A 13054-nucleotide genomic window follows, 5' to 3' on the forward strand; every position below is an offset into this window, starting at 1 on the left:
GCCCACAGCATACACATGGGACACAGATTGAGAGAAAAACAGGGACAGACAAATTGGACCATACTGTAATACTGTAAAAAATCTAGTTAAATGGTGACACTCGTGTCAAAATTACAGCCACAAATATTTCTTACTGGCTAATTTTAACATTAAAATGCTTTATTCGCAAACATGATGGTAATCTGGTTGCTAAAGATAATGCTAATCATATTTTAAATTGAACTTTGGGATATCCAACCCGATCTCAAGGGAAAATGTAACTATTTTTACGAGGTGGCGATTTCGTACGAATTGACGTAACGTCACAGGGGCATATGCAGATTGTACGAAAATGTACGAATGAGATACGAATTCATACGAATTAGCTACCAATTCGCCAAAACCTAAAATAGTTACGAATTGCCATGAGATTGTGTTTGGAGAGATCAATTTGAAAAACGCTGGATGGAAGCATTAAGATGCAAAAAAAAAAAAAAGTACACAAAATATATGCACTTCCCAGAACTATCTGATACAGATATATCTGTCACCAATCTGAAATTCGTCAGAGTTTGTATTCGCAATCTAAACCGCAAGTAATTTATTACTATATTACTATAAGCCACAGTGACAATTTTGTTCTCTTGAGCACATGAGATTTAAATGCAGCTTTAAAGCCTGTTCACACCATTTTCATGACAATTTGGTTACACTTTGCGTGCAATTTGCATTAAAAAATGTCTTCTTCCTTTGATATTCACTGTTGCTTAGCGAAATACAACTAGTCAGTTTTATGTAACTGTAACATCAGCGGCTCTGGGCATGTGACCAAAAGTACAAATCTTATTGGTTGGCCAATTTTCTTAACAATGTGATGGAATAGAGATTAGTAAAAAAATAAATAAAAATCCTTTTTGCCATGCAAATGTACGTGTTGGTCTGAACAGGCACATTAACAGCTAATTTAAATGAATGTTTAATGTTTGTCGCACCAAATATTTGTCTTTTTCCCCAATATATGTATAATTATTTTATATTTAGCGATTTATAATTTATTGTAAAGTTAAGTAGCTACTGTATATTTAATATTTATATTATAATCAGATTTTTTTTAATTAATTAATTATTTTTGCAACTTGAACGGAAAGCTGTTGCTAGTAAAAATGTAAAGTTTGTGATTCCTAAATTTAAACTGTATGATTCCTTGGAATTTATTGGTGACAGATTTATTATTCATAAATATCTAGATTTCCAAGAGTTCTAATGCATGAGTCACATACACACATAAGAAGATGAAAAAACGACTTTTTCACCAATAAAACTGACAACACTCTTAAGATCCTACAGTTTCCATCGCAGTTTGTAATCACCGCATTCATCCCAGAATTCAATCTGACCGTTAATCTGAACAGTATCTTAACTCTTTAATCGGTTTTGGGTCATGACCTAATCTCACTGTGACTAATGTCTTCCCCTCAGACAACATATCTGACACATATCGCATGACTCAATGCCTGCAGGCTTCACAAACATGGACAAGCATGACGGACAATTCAGATGTTCTACTTTCACAATTATTTTTAGGTTATGCATTCATGACGTTCAACTGATCTTGGGAATGTACTGTAGCTGTAATGGTTTCTCCCTCATTGTGCAGTACTGTGTCAATATTGTCTGTCTGTCTCCGCCGCTTTGTGAATTCCTCCCCTCAGAAAGTGTTCAGTAGAGAGAAGCCCTCCCAGCTAGAGTCAGAGACCTCTCAACTGCATCATGATTGTCAGTGTGTGTGTGTGTGTGTCTGTGTGTGTGTGTGTGCGTGTGTGTGTGTGTGTGTGTGTGTGTGTGTGTGTGTGAGTGAGTGAGTGAGTGAGTGAGTGAATGTCTGTCTGTCTGTCTGTCTGTCTGTCTGTCTGTCTGTCTGAGTGAGTGAGTGAGTGAGTGAGTGAGTGAGTGTGAGTGAGTGAGTGAGTGAGTGAGTGTGTGTGTGTGTGTGAGAGAGAGAGAGAGAGAGAGAGAGAGAGAGAGAGAGAGAGATCACGGCCCCACTCAAGCATCTGCTGTGAGCTGGGTGTAGTTTCACTGATGGACAGCACAGATAATAAACACACATACAGACATGCTAAATTAGCAAGAACCTCTCATAGACATTTTCAAATTCTCTAGTTTGGATACTAAGATAATGATATTTAATATAACTTACCCCAATCTTAACTCTCCAAATATGTTAACATATAATAATAATGTAAATGTTATAGAGTGCTTTTTGTAGGCTCGTCTGCAATACGTCTATAGGACGTTTCCTGTCAGATGTCAAATAGACGTTTAGAAGATGTCTTTAAGATGTCCATGATTTAGAATGAATGTAAAACTGACATCTTAGAGACGTCTATCAGATGTTTGTACAGAGCAGATGCTTTCCAGATGAAGCGATCTTTAACAGACATCTTGCAGATGTACATGTGCTATATGCCTCATTGTGTTTATAATGGTGGGTGGTATTTTCCACTTTCACACATGTAGTTTTTACTGGATGTCACAATCATTCACACCCTCCGTCAAGAAAAATGCTGAATGAAATTTTTGACACTCAGCATTTTCCTTTTTCGTCCACTCTTTAAAACACAAGATGTAAACCCCTGATGCAATTCTACTTATAAAATAACTTACTAAAAACTGAATATGTATTTTCTTTTTAAATTAGATGTGCTTAGCAATTTGTTAAATCTACATCATTAGCTTGCTAAAGCTACTAGCCGCAAACAAAATAGCAAGAACGCTTTATACTTGAATTTCAGTAGGAAAACTTTACTGCTAAGTCGAGTATCTATTGATTAAATGACATGTTATCTTGAGGCTGTGAAGGACTTTAGTACATTTTGTCATACTGTTGTGAACCAAGTTGTTGTTCTGGTGAACAATTAAGCATTAAATGCATTTCAGTATATTGTTAAGAATTATTTGGCCAACAAAACTTTAAAAATGTAGTTTTAGTGGCCTAAACATTGTCTGGAATATTCTGCTATTGGTTTCATATTGTTGAGGTGTCATTTGGAAATGTTTTCTTTTATTTCATTCCTCTTTTGTTTTTGCATGTCCCAAACTAGTTAAGCTTTAAAAATCACATTTTTTAAAATTAGTGCTATTATTTCTCAGTAAATTTACATCGAAGCAGGAACTTGAGCTGTATATAGTGAAAGATTATATTAATTTAAGCAAGACAATATATTAAACTTATAATAAACTATTGTAAATTTGCTAATATTTTAGCATTTTTTTTATTTCTTACAAAAATGTATTACATTTTAGTAATATGTTGATATTAGCTAATGAATGAACCTGCTTGTGTTTTTACTCAAGTTATTTAAGCACAAACTGGTTTGGGGGTATAAAGTATAAAGTACCATTTTTTGTAAAGTTACTGAAAAACAAATTAAGTTGACTGTTGAAGGACGGACTTGAGCTATATATAGTAAAAAAAATATATTATTTTTAGAAAGACAACATATTCAATTTTAAATTAGTTTTTAAATTAAACATTTTATTACATTTTTAGCAATATGTTTATATTATTTAATGAATGACATTATTTGTGTTTTCCCCAAGCTAGTTAAGCACAGATTACTTCAGCGCCAAAAAAACTAAACAAAAAAAGGGGACACTTGAGCCATCTATAGAGAGCAGAACATCTTAGAGACTTAAATGAGGGCCCTTTTCACTTGAGACAGTAAGAGACCACACAAAACACCCTAACATCCACCTAGAAACACCCTAACTACTACATAGCAATGGCCTGACAAACACATCCTAGCATTCCTCAGAAAATGTAAAAATCTAGTTTCTTCTCTTATTCCCCCCCTGATAATGTCCAATCTAGAATGTACAATTACTTTGTAGGGTTCTTAAGATCAAATAAAATGTGCTTGTTTAATCGAAAGTAAGAAGGCCACCTATTTCCTTCTCATTTTAACATTTGGAGAAGTTAAAAAACATCAGCTGCTTCCACTCCTCCTTTCATCCTGCCATCAAAACTTCATCTAAAAATGAAGGAGTAGCCCCATCATGCAGTAAACAAATGTTCTGTGTGCACAAAAAGCGGAACGTCTCCAAATAAAAGCCGTGGCTTTCTGTGAAATTCTTTCGAAATGTGAATTGTGAAACGCAGTGTTGTCCCTCCAGTCCTCGGCTGTTGTTTTATTTAGATTGCGGTTGCCATAGAGGTGTCTGGTGTTAAAATGCGCTGATGGTTTGAGATATTTTAACCCATCTCAGCGCCGAGTGCCTGGTGATAATTGGATCCTTGACCTCTGACCTTCTCTCAAACTCCCTGGCTTTCTATGTCTCACAGTTTTCGTTTTTCTCCCAAAACCCTTTAGCACAACTCTGTTTAATCCTGGCTGTCAACGCTACTTCCTGTTAGCAGCCGCATTAGGCTTTAATTCACTCCCCATGTCATCTCTTTCGGTTACTAGGTCCTTTCTCAACATTTCCCTTGTTCCCATTTGATCATGTCGAGATATTTCTGGTTAATGTGTGTGTGCGCTGTGCTATACCCACCTCAGAAGCTGATTATGTGAGGACTTCATCAGGCTGCCGTGACTCAGCTCAGTACAGCTGATTAATGAAGTGTCTGCTCCACGGCACATTTATTACAGCTGAGCGATCACAGCCATATATATACACAACTGACACACCACACAGGGGGGAACCTGCAAACGTCAGACAAAGAATATCGAACGTGTTTTTATACACATGCTCATTTTTGCTATTAGGGCAAGTAAAGGTCGTGTCAGAAGAAACTATCAAGAACTACACTATAAAAACAATAGCTCCCTGGTGGTTTGTCAGTTGTAAGTTTTAACTTATATATAGAAGAATGTTTATGTTTAACAAGTCAATACTTGTCATGAACAATAATTTCTGGCAATATTGTCAGCTTGACTGTACAGACACTTTTGGAAGAGAATTGAGGGCAGTTGTGGCCTAATGGTCAGAGAGTTGGACTTGTAACCTGAAGGTTGTGGGTTTGAGTCTCAGGTCCGGCAGGAATTGTCAGTGGGGGGAGTGAATCCAGCGCTTGTGTGTGTGTGTTGTGTGTGTTGTGTGTGTGTGTTGTGTGTGTGTGTTGTGTGTGTGTGTTGTGTGTGTTGTGTGTGTTGTGTGTTGTGTGTGTTGTGTGTTGTGTGTTGTGTGTGTGTGTGTTGTGTGTGTGTGTGTGTGCTTTTAAATGCAGGTTAAACGGTTAAATGCAGAGCAAATTCCGAGTATGGGTCATCATACTTAACCACATGACACATCACTTCACCTTCACCAACTGAGCTGGACGATGACATCACTGAATCAATGATTAACTCACTTTAACTGAAAAATTGACTATTTTCTATTGTCCTCTTGCAATATTTTCCTGTTTAACACTGCTTTGACACAATCTGCATTGTATAAAGTGCTACATAAATAAAGGTGACTTGACTTGACAATACATGCAATTTTAAAGTGACATTTTGTATATGTTGAAAACATTTTATTTTTTTAAATATGTTTTTATACCAGTAAAATGAATTAGCTAATGAATCACCTTTACCTTACTTGTAAAATATACTCACTTATATCCCGTAATGACGTTATATCCTGTAACATTGTTGCTGCATGTAATTTTCACAGCTGCCAGTTTTTTCTTTCTTTTTTTGTAACATTTATCAAATAAATAAATAAATAAACAGACAGACAGACAGACAGACAGACAGACAGACAGACAGACAGACAGATAGATAGATAGATAGATAGATTTTCAATTGATTGATTGATTGATTGACTGATTAAAGATTCCAGCTCTTTGAACAGTCCCAATCAATAAGCAACCACGACTTTATAACCAATGACTAAACATTTCTGATGATTTGATTTGGAGCCCAGATTGAAGACATGCTTAAACTGAAATGGCATCAGTGTTGTCTAAGAAACAACAAGACAGTGGAAACAACAGCGGCAAAGGTGAATTAAAAGCACTTAGAGGAGGGTTACGCAAGAACGCAGGTGCTACTGTTCAATACACGCACACACACACACACACACACACACACACACACTCCTGGCCCGTCTGCATCACATATTTACACCAAGTTTAGAAAAACAGGAACATTGTGCTCATGAAAATATCTGCTTCCCTTTTCTCCATCCCCTCCAGCACAAGACAAAGGCATTTTTCATGAGTGAGCATGAAGGATGTGTACTCAGACGTTTGGGGAACTCTGAGCCGGCGGGAGAGCTTGAGCGTTACGCGTCAACATGAAAAACTAATTTATGGGTGACCCCATTTGTGAGCTTCACGGTGAGGGTCACAGTGCCGCAACCCACCATTTAAATTGTTTTGTGGCATGTTTGTGAGTGCATGTGTGTGTGTGTGTGTGTGTGTGTGTGCGTACGCTGATATTTGTCCCGTGTTTTCCGTTTCTTGGACAGGAAATGGTACCTAGCGACAAGATGAAAACACAGGAAGTCCAAGCTGCGTTCCTCACATTCCAGCATTGTCTCTATGTGCGGACACACACACACACACACACACACACACACACACAGACTCATTTGTAAACTACAAAACAAAAGCATACACACGTAGCACTTGTACGATGATAAACATCATATACATAAAGTATTAGTCTTTCCTAAGGGCTGCCGATTTATTATTTACGTGTTGTTATTATTATATTATATTATATGAAGTATTATATAAAATGATGTTAATTATAAAATAGGTGAGATCATTTGATTTGCTTATGTTCTTGCGTCTGAACCAAAGAACCTCTAATTTAAATATTTTGTTTGTAAATATGAACATTATTATATTATATTATATTTAACCATGTGAACCAATAATATGTAAATCTAAACCTTGAATTTGCATATAATTAACATAGTATTAGCATACAGTCCTTATTATAATAATCCCTCTCTAGATCTCTCTGTTAATGTGCTCAGGTCATCAGCATAATGAATGGATGATGTCACATTTAAATCTTTTTAATGAAGTTGACCCTGAGCCTATCTTGCCACATTCACTCCACACACATTCACTCATCATGCATTTATGCTCATTTTAATGGAGAGCAAATCTCTGTGGACTTGCATAAGCCTATGATCTTTCTCGGTCTCTCTCTTCTGAGTACTGTGAGTGATGTTATTTTCTTAGAAACCCTCCAGTGAAGCATCTGTTCTCTCCTCATTATTTTCACCTTTTCTTTCTGTGACAATAATTCATCATAAATGTTTGCAAAGGACACTCAAATCAAAAAAAGCTACTGCATTACACCTTAAAAACCACCCCAAACACCCTAGCAACTGCATAACAAAATTCTAAAAGAAATAAACACCTTAGAATGTATTAAAAAGCCACATAACAATAGCCTGGCAACCACCAACAACACTCTAGCAACCACAGAGCAATGTGCTTAAAACCACTCAATACACCCTACTGCATAGCAACATGCTAAAAACACTTAGAAAACCCTATTGACTGCATTACAACCTAAAAACCACCCCGAACCCCCTAGTAACTGCATAGCAATGTGCTATAAATGCATAGAATACATTAGCAACCACCTAACAACACCCTAGCAACCACTTAGCAACCGCATTAGCCCCTTGGCAACCACCTAGAATAGCAACATGCTTAGTGACCAGCTGAAACACAAAAAACACTTTATCAACCACATAACACCCTGGCAACCACCAAGAGCACTCTAGTAACTTCAGAGCAAAGAGCTAAAAGCCACTCAGAACATCCTTGCAACCACATAACACCCTGGCAACCATCAATAACTTCCTAGTAACCGCAGACCAATGTGCTAAAAAAAAAACACTCAGAACATCTTTGCAACCACACAGCAATGCCCCTGCAACCACCCCACATAACATAAAAACTGCATAGCAATGGGCATAAAAATACCCAGACAATCACCTTGAACACCTTAGCAACCACATAGCAACACCCAGGCAACCACCCAAAAACCCTACCATTGAAACAGCTAATTTTTCGTATAGTTTTTTTTTCTTACAGTGCCTGATGCCTGAGTCATTAGTCTCATTAGCTAATTATGTCTTTCCGTGGCAAATGGACCCATTTACATGATAAATCACATGAACACACTCACAGTGAGGAGGTCTTGGAGCACCAGACAACCCTCATCAGTCGTTCTGCAGCTATATAAAGAGCTGTAGTCCATCACCATGATGGAAAACGAGCATTCATGAATACTGCATGCGCACCCTATCTTTAGCACTGAGAACAGCTAGAGGCTACAAGGAGAGTCCAACCTCAAATTTAGCTACAACAAGCGCAACAACAGGAATAACAGACAAATCAAAAACAGTTGTATATTTCCATAAAGGTAACCTTTCATGTCAAAAGTCAATCCATGAGTAATGCTAACTGGCTAATGCTAATTTGTTGTACTCTAGATTACTTTTTTTAATCAAACAGAAATGGTGAAATGATAACAATGACATTGAAGAAGGAACAACTTAAACAAACCACAACACCCTAGCAAGTAGCAACTGCATAGTAATGTGCTAAAAAACCTCCCAGAACACCTTAACAACCACATAATGATGGCCTGGCAACCAAATAGAACAACAACAACATAACACCCTGGCAATAATCCAGAACCCCTTTGAAACTGCATAGTAACATGCTACAACTCTCAGAACAATGTATAGCAATATCCTGCCAAATATCTAGAACACCCTAGCAACTGCATAGAAACATGTTAAAAAATACATCAGAACACTTTAGCAGTAGCTTAATGACAGACTGGAAACCAACCATAATACCTTTGAAACCACAGAGCAACGTGCAAAGGAACACAAAGAATACTTTTGCAACTGTATTGTAACAAGTTAAAACACCTTAGTAATGCCAACATATTGGCAGCCACCCAGAATCCTCTTGCAACTAAATAGCAACATGCTCAGAACAACTTAGCAACACCCTGGCAACTAAGCAGAACTGCATAGAACTCCTATTCATTAAGCATAAAAACTACTTAGAATACCTTAGAATACAACCAACCAGAACATTCTAGGAAACGCGTAGTATTGTGCTAACAAATTAAAAACTCAGAACAAAGTAGCAACACCCTGGCAACCAGCTGGAACATTCCATTACCTACAGAGTAATGAATAAAACACTCCTAGAACATCTTGGCAACCACACAGAATCATTTGCAAATGGATAGCACCAGAAGCATAAAACTACTTAGAATACCATAGCAACCACATAATGGCACTCTGGCAACCAACCAGAACATCCTAGCGACCACATTTAGCATTGTGCTAAAAAACACTCCGAACAATGTATCAACAACCTGTTAACCAAGTGGAACATTCATAGCAATGGGCAAAAAAAACAACAACAAAAAAACTCTAAGACCACCTTAGCAACTGCATTAACACCTTAGCAACCACCCAGAACCTTTTGCAACTGCATAGCAACATGCTAAAAACAGCTTAAAACAACTTAGCTACACTTTGGCAAATAAACAACATTATATGCTTCACAGTCTACATCTATTCATTCAGTATAAACTATTTAGAATACCTTAGCAACCACATAATACCCTAGCAACCAGAGAGAAAAAAAGCATTCAGAACACCTTTGCAACTGCATCTCAACGTACTAAAAACACTTAGGCAACCACCTAGGTGTTACAGTGGCGGTTGTTAAATTCCCACCCTAATGTCAACCAATCCTCACTAAAACAAAAGCAGGCTCTCAGAAAACAGTCAGAGGAATGCAAAATGAGTTGAACGGAGGCCCGTAAAGGTACATCAGAAAATTTTCTGACTGTTACTACATACTTGAGTTTGGAGATCAGCCAAAATTCAGTCATGTTCGCATAAGGCCTATGACAGGTCTCAGCAAAGTACATGAAGGGACCCACCTCCTACAAACACACATGTACAACAGAGAGCGAGAAGAAAGCGGCCCTTTCTCATTCTTCTAAATGACTCTACACATCTTGCTTGTGAATAGCAGTCCTGCAGATGGAGAGAGAGAGACATACATCAGAAAAACATGGAGGAATGTATCGCTGAAGGGCTACTTACACTCATCTTTTATTCTTTCTTCTGATGGCCAGCTCAAGCCAAAAAGGAGGGAGGAGAAGAAGGGATGGAAGGGATTAATTTAGAAGACTTTAAAAGACCATGTGCTACACTTTTGTAGCATTTTTCACAAATAAAGTTCATTTGTAGCTGCGTTCACGCCATCTCATAATTACCATAATTCCAAAGACAACACGCGGCATTCTAGTCAGAGCTGTTTTACGTACTCGGACTTGGAGGTAGTGCCTAAGCAGTACCTAAATGAATCTGGCGGCAGTCAGGTGGTTCAGCGATCACATGGTCCAAGTTGTCCCAGCTTACAAGTTGTAATTACGAGTTCTTCGAGCATGTGAGCGATTTGGCATTGATTGCAATGCTATTGAAACACATAATTCCAAGGACTTGGAACAGCTCTGAGTAGAACATTATGTTTTGTCATTTCGGAGTTGCGGTAATTACGGCATGGCATGAATGCAGCTTATAATGCTGTTTTTTTTCATAACTCAATTTTTATGACCATTTCTACCCTTCCTCTGAATATACTTTTGCCACTGTACCTTTGAGACTTCAATAGGTAAGGTCCTCTGAAATGGCAAAAGGACAGATGGGAGAGAGCAAAACAGATGGGATGATGGTTGTAGTAGTGTTCAAGAGGCAGCTGTGTCATATCTAAAACAGGTCGTGAGAGGCATATAGGTTAACCTCAGTGTCCCAACTTCACCTACAGTCACACTGCCAGGAAAATCCAAGATGCAGAACATGTTGATTCTCCAATTAGGAGAACTTTTCTGCTCCATGTGGTGACATTATACCAAAATCCAGTTATTCCGGGTCTTGTGATACATATTTAATTATATATGAAACAAAGTCTAAGGAAGTTACTTTTTTAAGATTTCATATCAAAAAGTGCCTCTAATTCAAGAATCAATCATAAAGCCATGACCTAATAACCATTTCTGTAGCCCAGTGGTTCCCAATCCTGGTCCTCGAGAACTCCCAACACTGCATGTTTTTGATGTCTGTCTTAGGCCGATTTTCAAATCTTAACCCATTTTAAAACCATGGGAGACCACAGTCATGAAGTCAGTTTCAACTGATTTTTAGCCTAATAATCCTCTGAATGCGCACACTAGATGATTTGGCCAGGCCATGAGACCACACACTTGTTGATTGTAGGAATGATTCCACAGTGTCACATAATCTCATGGAGACTCGCGAGATCAAACGTGACTAGAGAAGAAAAACACATGGAGGACAGTCGACGTTGTCAGGTGGCTCTCCTACTGTCGTGGCATGTTTGTGGCTGCCAAGTTTCAGCTATCGAAGCGCGCAACATCCAGTAGGTGACGCTTGCTCACTCTCATTGGCTATCGCGGGTATCACATCAGAGGCAGCCCGATCAAGAGTCATAAATATCGGGGATGCTCCATCTCGATCGGGAGCAGTTAAATAATCACAATGACACCTCATAATAGAGGATTTATTTGACAAAAAAATTGGGGGGTGTAAATCGGGCCACTTTTCTGACACACACTTTTGAGGTCTTGGAGTCTTTACTAATAGGCTGATGAGTTGAATCAGGTGTGTTTGATTAGGGAGATATCTAAAATGGGGTTCTCTGGGACCAGGACTTCTGTAGCCGATTGATAATACATTGGTGCATTGGGGATCTTTACCAAATCCTGTTTTTCATGATATATCGCTGTAACAAGCTTCATGGGGGCACCAAACAAAGAGAAATGGAAAAAGGTGAAATGGATAGCAGTTGATGAAAATGGGGTAAGGGTAAGGCTGTGAATAAAATGGAAAAAGGAAAGATGGGAGAGGGCAAAACAGATGGGATGATGGTGGTATTAGAGTTCAAGAGGCAGCTGTGAGTGTCAGATCTAAAACAGGTCGTGAGAGGCAAATAGGGGGACGGGTGGGAATTAAAGGAAGGTATGATGAGGGTCGAGACTTCGGGAGATTGAGAGACAGAGATTAAAGAAGAAGAGGTGCACGAAAATGTGAAAGTGTAACTGTAGGAAGTCAAATGGTTGGGAAGAGGATGCACCTGATGGAGGACAGGAATGATGGATGAGTGAAGGTGTGGAGAGGTGAGCCATAAATCCTGAGGGGGCCATGGCAAACACAGCTGTTTCAGAACAAGCCAGATGTGAAAGACGAACAAGAAGGATTTGAACTTCAGAATGTAACTTCTCCAGCACTGTTGTTTATGAACTTTTAAAGCATGAATTTCAGCACAAATCATGCAGGATATTGGGAAGAATTTACATGCAACTACTGACCTCGTGGGGAAAAGTGTGTATGTGTGTATTTTGGTCTGCGGCCCACAGCCAGGTGTGGAAGATACAGGTGAGATATCAGCACATTTAACAGATTATTGTAATTGAACTCAGCCTAGCTGTAAAAGTGAACCTCTGTTCTGTCGTTCATTTTTACGGAGCGTGACAGAATACCACCTTATCTCTACCTCGTTATTTTTGTGCAGGCGCACCATTGTTCAAATGACAGCTGTTTGCTTTGACAAGCAGACCTTCACTGCCTGGAGAAACACGCGCACATGCACAGAACGTCTCAAAATGAGAGAGTGAATGGTAATTACTCATTCTTAAGAGTCAAACAGCTGTTCACTGCACGTGTCTACAGTCATTCAGAAAACACACAATGAAAGAACTGCCAAGGGGTGACAAAACAAACGGTGCTATTCAGAGTGGTAGAGAGATATGTTTAGAAATCAAAAGAGCCGAGATAACACAAAAGCTTAAAATTATTTGTATTTGAGAAACTCTTTTCTCCAAAGGAGCTTAAAATACGTTTATCAGCACATGTCGTCCCCGGGAACCGAACCCACGACCTTGGAATTGCTAGCGCAATGCTCTATCAGCTGAGCTAAAAAATAAAATTAGCTACAGGGCTGAAGTTCACCAACATTTCCAATGAGAAATCCTGAAGATCTTGATGAGCTTGTTCAAGTGTG

Source organism: Sinocyclocheilus grahami, unplaced genomic scaffold (assembly GCF_001515645.1).
Source record: "Sinocyclocheilus grahami isolate Dianchi unplaced genomic scaffold, SAMN03320097.WGS_v1.1 scaffold691.1, whole genome shotgun sequence".
In the NCBI taxonomy this organism is placed as follows: domain Eukaryota; kingdom Metazoa; phylum Chordata; class Actinopteri; order Cypriniformes; family Cyprinidae; genus Sinocyclocheilus; species Sinocyclocheilus grahami.